Source organism: Ovis canadensis, chromosome 15, assembly GCF_042477335.2.
Source record: "Ovis canadensis isolate MfBH-ARS-UI-01 breed Bighorn chromosome 15, ARS-UI_OviCan_v2, whole genome shotgun sequence".
Lineage (NCBI taxonomy): Eukaryota > Metazoa > Chordata > Mammalia > Artiodactyla > Bovidae > Ovis > Ovis canadensis.
Genome location: NC_091259.1, coordinates 16254114 through 16271823, shown reverse-complemented (window position 1 = coordinate 16271823; position 17710 = coordinate 16254114).

Sequence of the window (17710 nt, the reverse complement as noted above, 5' to 3'; positions counted from 1 at the left end):
GTTAAGCACTTTTGATAAGAATATCTAAACAATATGTAACACGTTAGAATTTCTTTATAAAAATTCCCATTTGGATTCTAAACATCATAATGTTTCTGACCCAAATTTATTTCCCCACAAAAGTTCAGAAATAAAATTGGTTTATTTTATCAAACTAGGCTTCTTGTTCCTAATGTGATTAGAAGACAGTGTGCACAGTCACCCATGCTTAAGAAGGACCTAATCCCTTAGGTCAAGAAGCAGCAATAAAGGCATGTCTGCTTGGGAAGTATTGTTTAGGGCGCATGCACGCACGCACATACACACACATCTCTAACCTAGGATAGAGCTGTGAGACTCTAGAAAGAGTTGTCTTGTTTCTAAACAACCAACAGAAATATAAATTTATGTTTTTCTTTTCTTTCAGCAGTTTTAGCACTATATGCCTAGCTTTGGTGCCTGCTATGTGTTGAATTGTGCCCGCCCCCACCCCACCACCCCCCCCATCCCAGGATATGGACTGAATGTTTATGTAAATTTGTATACTGAAGTCCTAATCTCTAGGTGACTATATTTGGAGATGGGGCCTGTATGGAAGTATTTAAGGTTAAATGAGTTCATTAGCATGGAGCCCTGATCTGATAGAATTCATGATCTTATAAGAAAACACCAAGGAGCACTCCCTCTCTCCCCTCCTGGCAACCATGTGAGGACACAGCAAAAAGGCAGCCAGGAGAAGAGTTCTCACCAGAAACAAAGTTGGGCACCTTGATCTTGAACTTTCCAGCCTCTAAAACTATGAGAAGTAAATGTCTATTGTCTTAGCCAGCAAACTTGTGGCATTTTGTTATAGCATCCCCAGCAGACTAATATATCCCCAAATCCATCTGTTGAAGTCCTTACCCCTCAGTACTTCCAAATGTGACTGTTTGGATACAGGGCCTTTGAAGAGGTAATTGAGGAGAATCAGGTCATATGGGTGGGCTCTAATCAAATATGACTCTGTCCTTATAAGAAGAGGAAATCAGGACACAGACACTCTGAGAAAGAGGGCTGTGTGAAAACAAGAGAGGAGACGGCCATCGACAAACCAAGAAGAAACACTTTACAAGAAACCAACCCTGCTGACACCTTCATCTTGGATATCCACCCTCAAGATTGTGAGGAAATAAATTTCTCTTGTTTAAGCCGTTGCATTTGTTGTACTTGTTACAACAGCCCCAGAAAACTAACACAGTGCCCTCCTCTGTTTTCTTGGGTTCTCTTTTCTATCTCAAGCAAGAGGGAGAAGTTTTGAAATAAGGACATCCAAGATAAAATCCAGGATTAGACTCATTGAATTTCCCCTCTGTGGTTACAATTTCAATACACTGTTTTTGCTAGAATACCTCATTGTTTCTAAATCTTCCTTTTACCTTCTGCCAGAAATCCTGCTCCATGCTTTTCTCAGTCAGTTTTGGCTTCTGTAACAAAGTTTTTATTGTTGTTTAGTCACTAACTTGTGTCTGACTCTTTTATGACCTCATGGACTGTAGCCTGCCAGTCTCCTCTGTCCACAGGATTTCCCGGGCAAGGATATTGGAGTGGGTTGCCATTTCCTTCTTCAGGGGATCTTCCTGACCCAGAGACCCAACATCTCTTGCATTGGCAGCGATTCTCTACCACTGAACCACCAGGAAAAGTTGTAATAAAGTAGATCATTTTCCCCACTCCTTGGTTGTCATGCATGGCTAGACAACATCACAATGCCACATTGGCTGGATCCTCCAAGCCTCAAAGAGTATAGTACTGTTTAGGTCCCCTGAACTGCTCAGAATATTTTTAGTATAGTTTAAGGATTTTCCATTTAGCTTCCCCCGTCACTCTAATTATCTCTAAATCTTCCGTTTTTCTCACTCTAATTCTCTTGCTCACAGGAGGAAGCACTGTTGCCATGTTACTAAGAAGATATAGGCCAGCAGCTTTCAAATGTGTCTGCACAACAGACTCATCTCAGGAGCGTTTAAAAATCCTGGGGTCTAGGCTTCACCCCTAGAGACTGTGATTTAATTGGCCTGGCATAAAATCTACATTGCAAAGTTAAAAAAATAAAAAAACTCCCCAAGTGATTCTAATGTGCACTCAGTGGCAAGAACCACTGATCTAAGCTATTCAATGTCTAACAGCATCTCCACACACACACACAGACACACATTAACACTTTTTTCTAACCTAACTTAAGCTTTCTTCTTTCACAGAAGATGTATGCCTACTCATTTTCAAGACTATCCTGTGTCCTTGACTCCACTGCATCCCACCTCCTCTAGGAACTTGATACTTTTCCCCCCACACTCTTTGATGTATTCAATCACACTGTTATGCATGTGTAAACAATTTCCCCATTGGCTTCAAGCATATATAAGTCATTTCTACTTTATAAGATTTCTGCTACCATCAACGACACAGTAATGACAGCAACATTATATTTTCATCATTCATTCAGAGTTAAGTTCTCTAATAAAAGAATTTATGCCCATTTTCTCTGCTCTCTCTCTCTTTCTTTGTGGCTTCTTTAACCTAAATTTCAAGCACTTCCTACCCCACTGCAACCTAAACACACCTCACAGATGAACTTTTCGAGTATACATCTGATCAAGTCATCTGTTTATTAAAAAATTTCCAGTGGATTTCTACTACTTTCATTCAGCAAATATTTAATAGGCAGAGTATAGGGCTCTGGTGATACAATTGTACAATGGGAATAGGACACAGACTATATCCTCAAAGAATTTATATTGATAAGAAAATTTATGCTGTGAATACCAAGTTAATTCTACTTGCAAACTAAATTTTTTAGTTTTTACTTGGATATTTGAGACCATTAATATTGGATCTATCTTTCTAAATTTATCTCTTAATAAAGCACTCACTATAAAAATCATCAGAAGGATCAGAAGGGTCTTGGGAATTCAGAACTGATTCAAAAGTCTTGCCTCTCATTACAAAGGAATAAAAGGATCATCAACAACTCTGAGGTTTCTTTTCAGGTTGACTTGGGGAACAGTGATAATGTAAGTTAAAATATGGGGTGAATGCATGACTAAATGATCAAAGCAGGTAAAAAAGAAAATGTGTAGAAAAATATGAAAATATAAAAAGATAAGCTGAAGGGGGCCAAGATGAAAACAGTTCCACTGAAAGTGAGAGAGGAAGGAGGTGAGAACAGAAAGTGAGAATGATGAAGAAGGGAAGGAGGAAAGAAAGACTAGACAGGAACACAATAACAAAAGCAAGAAATTGGTTGTTCAGCAAATATCCACAACAGTAAATTTATAAATTCCATTTGAAGGATTGTCTCAAGAATAACTTTGAGTGTCTGATTGAAAAAGAGAATACCTGCAGGATGTCCAGCATAATAGCACTGGTGGGTTGTTTGGTTAGACCAGCCCTGGAGAAACAGCTTTCATTTCAGATTATGACTAAGAATAACCAGGTCATGGGGATTTTCCCTAAAACAATGAGACATTGACAATATTTTATTGTGATTCTGTTACTTTCTAGCTTTGTAATTATGAATGATTACTGAATCAACAATGTAGCTTAAAACTTATTCTAGTAGAATTCTTATAATTCTACTTTCACATTCTAAAAGACTTTTATTTAAAACATTATTGATAGTAGCAGGTACCACCAAAAATAAGATAAACACAGTGGAGCTGAAATCACTTCATACTTAAACACAAGTACTATTTGATAGTGATATTATGAGATTACAAAACAAGACAACATATTAAAAACAGAGACATTACTTTCCTGACAAAGGCCCATCTATTTAACTATAACTTTTCAGTAGTCATATATGGATGTGAGAGTTGGACCATAAAGAAGGCTGAGTACTGAAGAGCTGACTCTTTTGAACTGTGGGGTTGGAAGTCCCATGGACTGCAAGGAGATCAAACCAGTCAATCCTAAAGGAAATCAATCTTGAATATTCACTGGAAGGATTGATGCTGAAGCTGAAGCTTTAGTACTTTGGCCACCTGATGCAAAGAGCCAACTCATTAGAAAAAATTGATGCTGGGAAAGATTGAAGGAAGGAGGAGAACAGGATGACAGAGGATGAGATGGTTGAATGGCATCACCAACTCAATGGTCATGAGTTTGAGCAAGCTCTGGAAGATGGTAAAAGACAGGGAAGCCTGGTCGGCTGTAGTCCATGGGGTGACAAAGAGTCAGACCAACTGAGTGACTGAACAACAACAACAAATGAGATTACATGAGTTAACATGAAAAGCAATACCTACTCAGGAAAATGTATGTATTATTATTCTGAAATAGTTCTCTATGTCGAAAAGATGAACAGTAGCTCAAGGTCTTATTATAGCTAGCAGTGTGGTATTCTTATTTAAACCTCCATTCTATAGCAAAAATGTACCAAACAACAGATTGTGTTGTTTGCGACCAACCTTAGTGAATCCTGTGGTCATTCTAGAGTTGGGATGATCCTTCATGGTTGTCATGACAGAGCTTGGAGAACAAGACTGTGTACCCTGCATTGGCCAGTCTTTGGAGACAGAGGGTCCTTGGGAGGACTGTGACCTTGAGTGAGGAGGTTCTATTCCACTGAAAGCAAGTCTCAGAGAAGTGTCAGGTATTTATGTCAGTTCACTTCAGTTCAGTCAATCTTTACTCTTTACGACCTCATGAACTGCATAATGCCAGAGTTCCCTGACCATCACCAACTCCCAAAGCTTGCACAAACTAATGTCAATCGAGTAAGTGACACCATCTGAGCATCTCATCCTCTGTTCTCCCTTCACTTCTTTCCTTCAATCTTTCTCAGCATCAGGGTGTTTCCATTGAGTCAGTTCTTCACATAGGTGGCCAAAGTATCGGAGTTTCAGCTTCAGAATCAGTCTTTCCAAAGAATATTCAGTCCAATTTCCTTTAGGGTTGACTGGTTTGATCTTCTTGCACTCCAAGGGACTCTCAAGAGTCTTCTCCAACACCGCGGTTCAGAAGCATCAATTCTTCAGTGCTCAGCTTTCTTTATAGTCCAACTCTCATATCTATACATGACTACTGAAAAAAACATAGCTTTGACTAGACAGACCTTTGTCAGCAAAGCAATTTCTCTGCTTTTTAATGTGGTGTCTAGGTTGGTCAAAGTTTTTCTTTCAAGGAGCAGGTGTCTTTTAATGTCATGCCTTTAGTTACAATTTGCAATGATTTTGGAGACCCCAAAAATAAAGTCTCTCACACTGTTTCCATTGTTTCCCCCTCTATTTCCCATGAAGTGATGGGATCAGATGCCATGATCTTGAATGTTGAATTTTAAGCCAACTTTTTCATTGTCCTCTTTCACTTTCATCAAGAGGCTCTTTAGTTCTTCTTCTATTTCTCCCATAATTGTAGGGTCATCTGTATATCTGAGGTTATTGATATTTCTCTCAGCAATCTTGACTCCAGTTTGTGCTTCATGCAACCCTGCATTTGGCATGATGTTCCCCAGTGGCTCAGAGGTTAAAGCGTCTGCCTCCAATGCGGGAGACCCGGGTTCGATCCCTGGGTTGGGAAGATCCCCTGGAGAAGGAAATGGCAACCCACTCCAATATTCTTGCCTAGAGAATCCCATGGACGGAGGAGCCTGATAGGTTACAGTCTATGGGGTCGCAAAGAGTCAGACACGATTGAGCAACTTCACTTCACTTCACTTCACTCTGTATATAAGTTAAATAAGCTGGGTGACAATATGCAACTTTGACATACACGTTTCCCTATTTGGATCCACTCTGTTGTTCCATGTCCAGTTCTAACTGTTGCTTGTTGACCTGCACACAGATTTCTCAGGAGGCAGTTAACATGGTCTAGTATTCCCACTACTTTAAGAATTTTCCATAGTTTGTTGTGATCCACACAGTCAAAGGCTTTGGCATAATCAATAAAGCAGAAGTAGATGTTCTTCTGAAACTCCCTTGCTTTTTCAATGATCCAGCGGATGTTGGCAATTTGATCTCTGGTTCCTCTGTCTTTTCTAAATCCAGCTTGAACACCTAGAAGTTCACAGTTCACATACTGTTAAAACCTGGCTTGAAGAATTTCAAGCTTCATTTTGCTGCATGTGAGATGAGTGCAATTGTGCAGTAGTTTGAACATTCTTTGGCATTGCCTTTCTTTGGGATTGGAATGAAAACTAACCTTTTCCAGTCCTGTGATCACTGCTATATTTTCCGAATTTTCTGGCATACTGAATGCAGCACTTTCACAGCATCATCTTTCAGGTTTTGAAATAGCTCAACTGGAATTCCATCACCTCCACTAGCTTTGTTCTTAGTGATGCTTCCTAAGGCCCACTTGGCTTCACATTCCAGGATGTCTGGCTCTAGGTGAGTGATCACACCATCATGGGTCTCTGGCTCATGAAGATCTTTTTTGTATAGTTCTTCTGTGTATTCTTGCCACCTCTTCTTTATATGTTCTGTTTCTGTTATATCTATACAATTTCTGTCCTTTATTGAGCTCATCTTTGCATGAAATGTTCCCTTGGTATCTCTAGGTTTCTTGAATATCTCTAGTCTTTCCCATTCTATTGTTTTCCTCTACTTCTTGCATTGATCACTGAGAAAGTCTTTCTTATCTCGCCTTGCTATTCTTTGGAATTCTGCATTCAAATGGATATATCTTTCCTTTTCTCCTTTGCCTTTTGTTTCTCCTCTTTTCTCAGCTGTGTGTAAAGCCTCCTTGGAAAACCATTTTGCCTTTTTGCATTTCTTTTTCTTGGGGATGGTCTCGATCACTGCCTCCTGTATAATGTCAGAAACGTCCATCCATAGTTCTTCAGGCACTCTGTCTATCACATCTAATCCCTTGAATCTATTTGTCACTTCTACTGTAAGGGATTTCATTTAGGTCATACCTGAATGGTCTGGTGGTTTTCCCTATTTTCTTCCATTTCAGTATGAATTTTGCTCATAAGGAGTTCATGTTCGCAGCCACAGTCAGCCCCCTGGTCATGTTTTTGCTCACTGTATAGAGCTTCTCCATCTTTGGCTGCAAAGAATATAATCAATCTAATTTTAGTATTGACTATCTGATGATGTCCCTGTGTAGAGTCTTCTCTTGTATTGTTGGAAAAGAATGTTTGCTATGACCAGGGCACTCTCTTGACAAAACTCTGTAAGCCTTTGCCCTACTTCATTTTGAACTCCAAGGCCAAATTTTCCAGTTACTCCAGGTGTTTCGACTTACTACTTTTGCATTCCAGTCTCCTATAACGAAAAAGACAACTTTTGTTGGTGTTAGTTCTAGAAGGTCTTGTAGGTCTTCATAGAACTGTTCAACTTCAGCTTCTTCAGCATTACTAGTTGGGGCACAGACCTGGATTACTGTGATGTTGAATGGTTTGCCTAGAAACGGACAAAGATCATTCTTTCATTTTTGAGATTGCACCCAAGCACTGTGTTTTGGACTTTTTGTAGACTATAAGGGCTACTCCATTTCTTCTAAGGGATTCTTGCCCACAGTAGTAGACATAATGGTCATACGAGTTAAATTCACCCATTCCAGTCCATTTTAGTTCACTGATTCCTAAAATGTAAATATTCACTCTTGCCATCCCCTGTTTGACCACTTCCAATTTGCCTTGATTCATGGACCTGGACATTCTAGGTTCCTATGCAATATTTTTCTTTTCAGCATAGGACTTGGCTTCCATCACCAGTCATATCCACAACTGGGCATTGTTTTCTTTTTGGCTCCATCTCTTCTTTCTTTCTGGAGTTATTTCTCCACTCTTCTCCAGTAGCATTTTAGGCACCTACCGACCTGGGGAGTTCAACTTTTAGTGTCATATCTTTTTGGCTTTGGAGAAGGAAATGGCAACCCACTCCAGTATTCTTGCCTGGAAAATCGCATGGACAGAGGAGCCTGGTAGGCTACAGTCCATGGGGTCACAAACAGTCAGATACTCCTGAGCAACTTCATTTTCACTGTAAATGAAATACTCCAAGATGTCAGAGTAGAAGGACATGCACTCATCTTCTCTTGCGAGAATTCCAAAATTACAACTTGCTGCTGAACAACCATCGACAGGAGAATGTTGGCTTCCACCAAAAAAAGATATCTCATATTCAAGGGCAAAGTAGCAGCCCCAGCAAGGCAGTTGGAGAGGTGAAATCGAGTTAAGATTCAAACCCCACACCCGCCAGAGACACACAAAGGACTCAAACAAAACCTTGTACACACCAGGAGAACCCCACAGAGACTGAGCTGACCTACCTCTGAGTGTTTGAGTGTCTCCTAAGGAAGTATGGGTCAGCAGTGGCCTGCCACAGGGGCAAGGGCTCTGCATACAGCAGTCTGAGTACAGCCACCTCCAAGTGGCAGAAGCCTTCTTACAGGATGTCGCCATTAACCCCACCATAAAGCCACAGAGTAGACAACCCGTAAAGTGCAGAGCAAAGATACCAAATAAATTCCTCCACTGTTATGAAAGTTCTAGGACCCATGGCAAATTTCCCAACCTGGGGGGATCTGGCCAAGGGACCAAGAGCCCCCAGGCAATTTGACTTTGGAATCCAGTGGGATTTGATTACAGAACTTACACAGGACTGGGAAAACAAACTCCTGGAAAGCACAAACAAAACCTTGTGCACACCAGGACCCAGGAGAAAGGAACAGTGACCTCATGAGAGGGTGAACCAGACTTGCCTGTGACTGTCCAGAAGTCTTTGGCAGAGAAGTGGGTTGGAGGTGGTCTGCTGCAGCACTGGGGCACTGAATGCAGCAGTGCATGCATGGGACCTTTTGACGGAGTTCACCATTATCTTCATTACCTCTACCATAGTTTGGTCTCAGGTCAAATAACAGGGAGGGAACACAGCCCTGCCCATCAACAGAAAACTGGATTAAAGATTTACTGATCATGGCCCTGCCCATCAAAACAAGACCCAGTTTCCTCCTCAGTCAGTCTCTCCCATTAGGAATCTTCCATAAGCCTCTTATTCTTATCCCTTAGAGGGCAGACAGAATGAAAATCACAGTCACAGAAAACTAATCAAACTGATCCCATGGACCACAACCTTGTCTAAATCAATGAAACAATGAGCCATGCAATGTAGGGCCATCCAAGATGGATGGTCATAGTGGACAGTTCTGACAAAACTTGGTCCACTGGAGAAGGCAATGGCAAACCACTTCTGTATTTTTGACTTGAGAACCCCATGAACAGTATGAAAGTGAAAGTGAAGTCGCTCAGTTGTGTCCAACTCTTTGCGACCCCATGGACTGTAGCCTACCAGGCTCCTCCCTCCATGCAATTCTCCAGGCAAGAGTACTGGAGTGGGTTGCCATTTCCTTCTCCATATGAACAGTATAAGTGATGTCACAAGCTGGGAAGATGAGTAGCTCAGTTCTGAAAGACTCAGTGTGACTCACTACAAGATCCACTACAAACACACAATCTCTAATTTTAGAGTTCCTTAGAAGTGGGAAGAGAAAGAAACTATGTTTTACCTTTAGCCCTCCCCTCAGCCACACCCCTTTATAATACAGACACCAAGGCCTAGGTAATACCTGTTGCAGGACAGTCAACACAATGATTATTTCTATTACCTGAGGATATACACACTGACCTTTTCTATAACCATAAAGTGAGGCTAGTCTTATAAGTTATAAACTGAGGCTAGTCCAAAATGCAATCTCAAAAAGGACAGAATGATCTCTGTTCGTTTCCAAGGCAAACCATTCAATATCACAATAATCCAAGTCCATGCCCTAACCAGTAATGCTGAAAAAGCTGAAGTTGAATGGTTCTATGAAGATCTTCTAGAACTAACACCAACAAAATATGTCCTTTTCATTATAGGAGAATGGAATGCAAAAGTAGGAAGTCAAGAGATACCTGGAGTAATAGGCAAATTTGGCCTTAGAGTACAAAATGAAGCAGGAAGACTTGAAGGAGAAGCCTCTTCAGAGTCCCTTGGACTTCAAGGAGATCCAACCAATCAACCCTAAAGGAAATTGGCCCTGAATATGCATTGGAATGACTGATGCTGAAGCTGCAACTCCAATTCTTTGGCCACCTTATGCAAAAACTTGATTCATTGGAAAAGACCCTGATGCTGGGAAAGACTGAAGGCAGAAGGAGAAGGGGAATACAGAGGATGAAATGATTGGATGGCATCACCAACTTGATGGACATGAGTTTGAGTAAGCTCTAGGAGTTGGTGATGGATAGAAAAACCTGGTGTGCTGCAGTCCATGGGGTGGCAAAGAGTCAAACACCTTTGAGTGACTGAACTGACTGATGATTTTTTTAAACCAGGTATTTAATCTTATGTGCTTTTTTTCATATAATTCACAGGCTCTCTTGAAACAAAACACTTCACAAAATCAAGGCAGTTAATGAGGGAAGTATAACAGTCTGATTTCTTAGAACATATGAACATGTATGGATGAACCAAGAATATTACAAAAGTTGAGAGGTTCAGGGCCTAAGTTAGTGGACCCCTAGGTAGTTCGTTAAAAATTAAGTATATTTATGAACCTGAAGAATGTTTCTGATTACTCAGAAATAAACCATGCCACTTCTTTCCTAGTGCTAAAAAGCTGTAGATCGATGTTTCATTTTAAGTTCTTTGTGAATACTTCGGATGGAATTGTAGGTAATATATTTCAAATCTTTTTTTCTTATCATTTACATTTTTAAAATAAAGAGTCATGTGTTGCTAGGACTATAAAACAAAAGAGAGAAAAACAACTTCACAGATCAGAAGTTACTTTCAATGCCTATTTAATGACTCTATATTTCAATTTTGTGCTATCTTCTCAAATACATTTTATGGGGCTGTGCTATTATGTATGAATGATGCTATAACTTCAGACATGAAAATGCATATCTTATTATGTTTTATTTTACATAATTGAACCATCCACAATAGCATTGTTTCAGAAATAAAGACAAATGATTTAACTTTTTAATTAAGCTTTAAAACCCCTAATTAAATGACTAAATTGCAAAGAACAATTTCAGTCTAAATTGTCTTTAGATTGCTATGTGTGGATTTTCCTACTGCATGGTGACTGCCAGAGAAAGTAAAAAAAGGGTTATAAATCAACTTCATACTTTGTAATTGGGACAATTAATGCATCTTTCATTACCAGCAAGACAAGAACAGACAACACCCAGTGCTTCAGGTAAAACATAAATGCACTCATACTGGCTACAAGTGCCTTTTCTTAGGCTTGAAACTTAAGAATTTTATTAGGCAACACCTACTTATGTAACTAGTGGCCTGGAAAACTCCTCAGGGCATGATCAAAGGGGTGATTGCATCTATGTGAGTCCAAGTGTATTTTATAATATCTGAAGGGGTTTTTTTTTTTTTTAAGCATGGACATTTGAGAACAACAAAACAAGTTGAGAAGACTCATGAGTATCCACATTTATTAACATCTATTATATACCACACATTATATAGTCCTTTACATACATTCACACATTTAATTGCATTTCAGTCTTATGAGATAAGAGCATTTTTGCCTATTTAAAGAAATTGAAGCTTAGAGAGCTTGTATAACCTATGGAGGGTGACTCAACTAGAAAGTGGCAGAACAGGATTTCTGAGTCAGATTCACAAACTGAAATGTGCTTTAAAATATTGTTAGCTGCTAGATAAAAATGCAAATGAAAACCAAAGTGAGGTACCTCTACATACCTATTAGAATGGAAACGTAAAATTTAAAAAAAAATCTGCCAAATGATGACAACAACACAAAATAAGTATGATTCTCGAACAGTGCTGGAGCCAGGGGCAAAATGCAAAATGATACAGTGACTTTGGAAGATAATTGGGCAGCTTCTCTTAAAAAATAAAGTTAAGGTTTCACTTACCACATAATCCCAGAACTCCATCCCTTATATTTACCTAAGTAAATAAAAACTAATGTTCACACGAACCACCATACACAAATGTTTAGAGTAGCTTTGCTCATAATCACCCAAAACTAGACACAGTCTAAATGTCTTTCAGCTGATAAATAAACAAACTGTGGTACAGCCACACGATGGAATACTACTCAGGAATGAACTACTGATACATGCAACAAATGCAGCATGTTAAGTGAAAGAAACTAGTCTCACACAACTATATACTTATGATTTCTTTTATATGACATTCTAGAAGAGGCAAAACTATAGGGACAGACAAAAAATCAATGGTTGCTAGGATTTGGGCTTGTGGGGAGGATAAAGGGAAATTGGGGGTGATAGAATTATTCTGGAGCTTCCTTGGTGGATCAGATGGTAAAGAATCCACCTGCAATGCAGGAGACTGGGCTTTAATCCTGAGTCAGGAAGATTCCCCTGGAGAGGGGAGTGGCTACCCACTCCAATATTCTTGCCTGGAGAATTTCATGGACAGAGGAGACTGGCGGACTACAGTCAATGTGGATCACAAGAGTTTCTATATCCTGACTTCATGGAAAAGGAGAGGACGTGGAATCTAGATTATTTAAGCACTCCAGATGATTCTGAAATACAGGTAAATTTGGTAAATTTGCATTAAGGCCACAGTTTTCAACTGTGGCAATTCCTCACTGATGTGTCATGATCAAGTGTGTACCATGTCATAACTAATGTGTTAAAAACAAAAAGAAGTTAATAAATTGTTGATATTTTGTTAAGTTGGAAATAACTCAAAGTTAATTCCAAAAATAATATCTTTCTTTTTTCTTGCTTGATTCTGAAATGCTATTTTAAGTGGAAAGGAAACAAAATCAGAACTATAAATAGCACCCATAACCCAGGAAATCTGGGTCCAATGTGCATGCTAATAATCACTATGCTGCACAGACTTGTTCCTTCTTACAATCTAGATGATACAATCTAGTGTGCACCATGGCATATAGTAATAGAAGCACGCAACCAGAAATAAGCCTTGCAACATGTTTTAAATTCTCTCATTTTGCTTTATCTAGACTACACGTAGTTTGCAAAAGCAATGGAATGAAAATATAATGAGGTGGTATGTGAAATATTCCTGTTTAGGGGTGTGTTTGTGATATGTATATATGTGGTAAGTATGTATGTGGTGTGTTTATGTCTGTGTGTGTAGTGTGCATGTGTGTATGTGTGGTGTATGTATGTTTTAAAGGTAGGAATCACTATACCTCTTCCAAAAACAGTAAAGACCAGTGTATCTATTTCAATGGTATTCACTTTTAATCTGCAGACATTTTTAGTGAATTTTATGACTGATGTTTGAGAAAAACAAAGAAAATAGTTCTAAACTGACAATTCGATATTTTTCAAAAAACAGAGACACAAACTAGTGGCTAAAACAAGCTGAGCTATTGTGTACTCAGTTACTCAGTCATGTCTGACTTTTTGTGACCCCGTGGATTCTAGAAGCCAGGGACCCCATGGACTCTAGAACTCCGGGACTCAGAGTTCAGGGAAGAATACTGGATATTCCCAACCCAGGGATCAAATCCACATCTCTTGCATCTCCTGTGTTTCCTGCATTGACAGGCAGATTATTTGCACCACTTGAGACGTCCAAAATAAACTGAAAGGGGATATATAAGCCAAAATCAATCATTTTCCAATGGTCCAAAGGAAACATTTAAAATTCATGGCTGAGGAATATAGAGTCTACTGAAGTGTTCTCAAATTTTATTGTGTGTAAGATTCATTAAAATAGCCTGTTATATGTATTGTGATGTGCTGCCCAGATCTCACATTCTTGTCAGATACACTTGCTCTTCCAGCTGCAAGTGGGATTGCCTGCTGACGACTCACAGCCAAGTCCCTCTGCTGCATTTCCCAAAGCCAAAGGGAGTTGTGTGAGTCAAGATTATATACTTCAATGCTAGCAAGTGGCAGTAAACTAATGCAAATTCAAAAACCTCTGTCTCAATAGCAGCTGCTTTGCCAAATGTGGTTTAGTGCTGCAGAAATTCAACATAGTCCCTATAACATTGTATGTTGCCCTTGACTTGGTCACTCCCATCTTTGCCATTCACATCAAGGAGAAGGATCAGAAGCACTTCATATTCTTATGAAATCAACAACAAATACCTTCATGGTGGTGCCCAAGCTATGTTAACTCTTCCACTCTCTGTCATAGTATAGTTCAAAGGAACCTGGGTTATTTGAATATTTCACAGGCTAATTAAATGGTACATTATGCTGATGATATCATGATAATCAGACCAGATGTACAAGGAGCCTCAAAATTATGCAGGCCTCATAAGAATCATAAAGTAAGGCAGGGAAAATAAATACCATGAAGATTTAGGGTCCCACATCTGTGAAATTGTCAGAGATTCAATGGTCTGGGGAATGTTGAGACATTGACTCAAGAATAAAGGAAAAATCATTATACTTCAGAACTCCCATCACTAGGCAGGAAGCACAATCATCTGGCAGGCCTCTGTATGTTCCATAGATAACACATTTTACACTTGGGAATATGTTTTGACCTATTTTCCAAGTGACACAGAGATACATAGTTCAGTGTCAGGTCGAGAAGGTGATACACAATTCACGGCAAATCCTATGGCACTAGAGGTATCTACAGAAGGAAAAGAGGCTTTCAAAGCTTAGGGCAAGAACCAATAGAAGAAGAATATACATCCTCTAGAGATCTGGTGCAAGGTTATGCCATTTTCAGCAATAAATTATACACCTTTCAAAAACCAGAGCATGAGTGAGCCCACCCCCTGCCCAGTGAACACCGGCTGTCCTCCAGGTTCTGCTCACCTGGCCTGGATGCTGGCACTTTTCCTTGCTGGGTAGCCCCAAGGGTGGACAGAAAAGAAGGATTTTCTACTTTGCTGGCAGAAGGCTGGATGTCTGAGTTCAGACAGGTTCCAGGGAGCTGGCTGGCTGTGCAGACTTTGTTGCAACATGGCTGGGGACCTGCTACAACCCATCTCCACCCCGCCCTTGCTGGCCCCACACCTGTGCTGGGGAGGTGTGGCCCTGGAAAGACAGAGGTGCCCTCTGCTGTCTGACGTGCAGATGACTCTCCACCTCCCACACCCTCGGCTTCCTAGAACGCGAACCTTTGGCATGGGCATGGCTGCACACAGCTTGGGGCATGCCTAGCAAGATCAAGCCCTGAGCTTTTGGAGTGAGAGCACTGACTCCAAGACCCTAGGCCACCAGAGAACTACCCCTAGGGAGTATCAAATAGTGAGAACTCACACAAAGGAAACGACTAATATAAGACCCAGCATCACCCAACCACCAGTAGCACCCTGTGCAGGGCACCCCATGTAAACAATAAACAAAACAAAAATACAAACCCAATCATCAGCAGACAGGATTACCACCTCACTAAGCCTTGCCCATCAGAGGTAAAACAAATAAACAAACAAAAAACTAAGCACAAATCTCACCTTGAAGCTTACACAAACCACTGGGCCAATCTTAAGAGGGCAGAAACCAAAAGGAAGAAAGAATTCAACCCTGATGCCTAGGAACAGGAGACCTCAAGCACAGTAAGTTAAAAGAAAAAAAAGTAAAAAGGCAGAGAAATACTACACAAGTGAAGGAACAAACTAGAAATACAGAAGTCCAAATAAATGAAAAGGAAATAGGCAAACTCCCTGAAAAAGAATTCAGAATAATGGTAGTAAAGATGATTAAAAAGCTTGAAAACAAAATGGAGAAAATGCAAGAATCAATTAACAAAAACCTAGAAGAATTAAAGAATAAACATGCAGAGACAAACAACACAATTACTGAAATTAAAAATACTTCAGAAGGAATCAATAGCAGAATATCTGAAGCAGAACAGATCAGTGAGCTGGAAGGTACAATGGTGGAAATAATTTCTGAAGAGCAGAATAAAGTAAAAAGAATGAAAAGAACTGAGGATAGTCTCAGAGACCTCTGGGACAATATCAAACACACCAACATTCAATTATAAAGGTCTCAGAAGAAGAAGAGAAAAATAAAGGGTATGAGAAAAATTTTGAAGGGATTATAGTTGAAAATTTCCCCAACATGGAAAAGGAAATAGTCAATCAAGTCCAAGAGGAGCAAAGAGTCCCATAGAGAATAAACCCAAGGATAAACACACCAAGACACAGATTAATCAAACTAACAAAGACTAAACACAAAGAAAGAATATTAAAAGCAGCAAGATAGAAGCAACAAGTAACATACAAGAGAAACTCAATACATTTGACCACTGATCTTTCAGCTGAAACACTGCAGGCCCGAAGGGAACGACAGGATATGTTTAAAGTACTGAAAGGGAAAAATCTGTAACCAAGATTACTGTACCTGGCAAGGATTTCATTCAAAATTGATAGAGAAATCAAAAGCTTTTCAGAAAAGCAAAAGTTAAAATAATTCAGTATCACCAAACCAGCTTTACAACAAATGTTAAAGGGACTTTTATAGTTAAGAAATACAAGAGAAGGAAAAAGATCTACAAAATCAACTCCAAACAATTAAGAAAATGGCAATAGGAACATATATATCAATAATTTCTTTAAATGTAAATGTTCCAACCAAAAGATGCAGACTGGCTGAATGTATACAAACAAAACCCATATATATGCTATCTACAAGAAACCCACTTCAGACCTAAAGTCACACATAGACTGAAAGTAAGAGGATGGAAAAATATATTCCATGCAAATGGGAAGCAAAAGAAAGCTGGAGTAGCAATCCTCATATCAGACAAAATAGACCTTAAAATAAAGATTACAAGAGATAAGGAAGGACACTACATAATGATGAAGGGATCAATCCAAGAGGAAGACTTAACAATTGTAAATATCTATGCACCCAACATAGGAGCAACTCAGTACATGAAATAAACACTGAAAGACATAAAAGGAGAAATTGACAGTAACACAATAATAGTAGAAGACTTCAACACCCCACTCACACTTTAAATAAGTCTTAAATGATACATTAGATGAGATGGATCTCATGGATATCTTCAAAACATTCCATCCAAATGCAGAGGAATACACCTTCTTCTCAAGGGAACATGGAACATTCTCCAGGATAGGCCACATCTTGGGTCACAAATCAAACCTCAGTAAATTTAAGAAAATTGAAATTATATCAAGCATCTTCTCCACCCACAATGCTATGAGACTATATTTTAATTACAAGAAAAAAACTTTAAGAAATATAGACACATGGAGATTAAACAACATGCTTCCAAATAACCAACAGGTTACTGAAGAAATTAAAAGGGAAATCAAAAAATTTCTAGAAACAAATGACAATGTAAACATGACAACTCCAAACCTATGGGATGCAGCAAAGCAGCTCTAAGAGGGAAGTTTATAGCAATCAATCCTACCTCAAGAAACAAGAAACAGCATTGAATAGATAACCTAACTGTACACCTAAAACAACTGGAAAAAGAAGAACAAAAAAACAAAAAACAAAAACAAAATTAGTAGAAGGAAAGAAATCATAAAGAACCAAGCAGAAATAAAGGAAAAAGAAATGAAAGAAAAAATAGTAAATATTAATAAATCTAAAAGCTGCTTCTTTGAGAAGATAAAATTGACAAACCTTTAGCCAGATGTGTCAAGAAAAAAAGAAGAACCAAATCAGCAAAATTAGAAATGAAAAATGACAGGTTACAATAGTGCAGAAATATTAAGGATTATAAGAGACTACTATGAATAACTATACAGCAATAAAATGAATAACCTGGAATAAATGGAGAGATTCTTAGAAAAGTTTAATCTCCTAAAACTGAAATAGGAA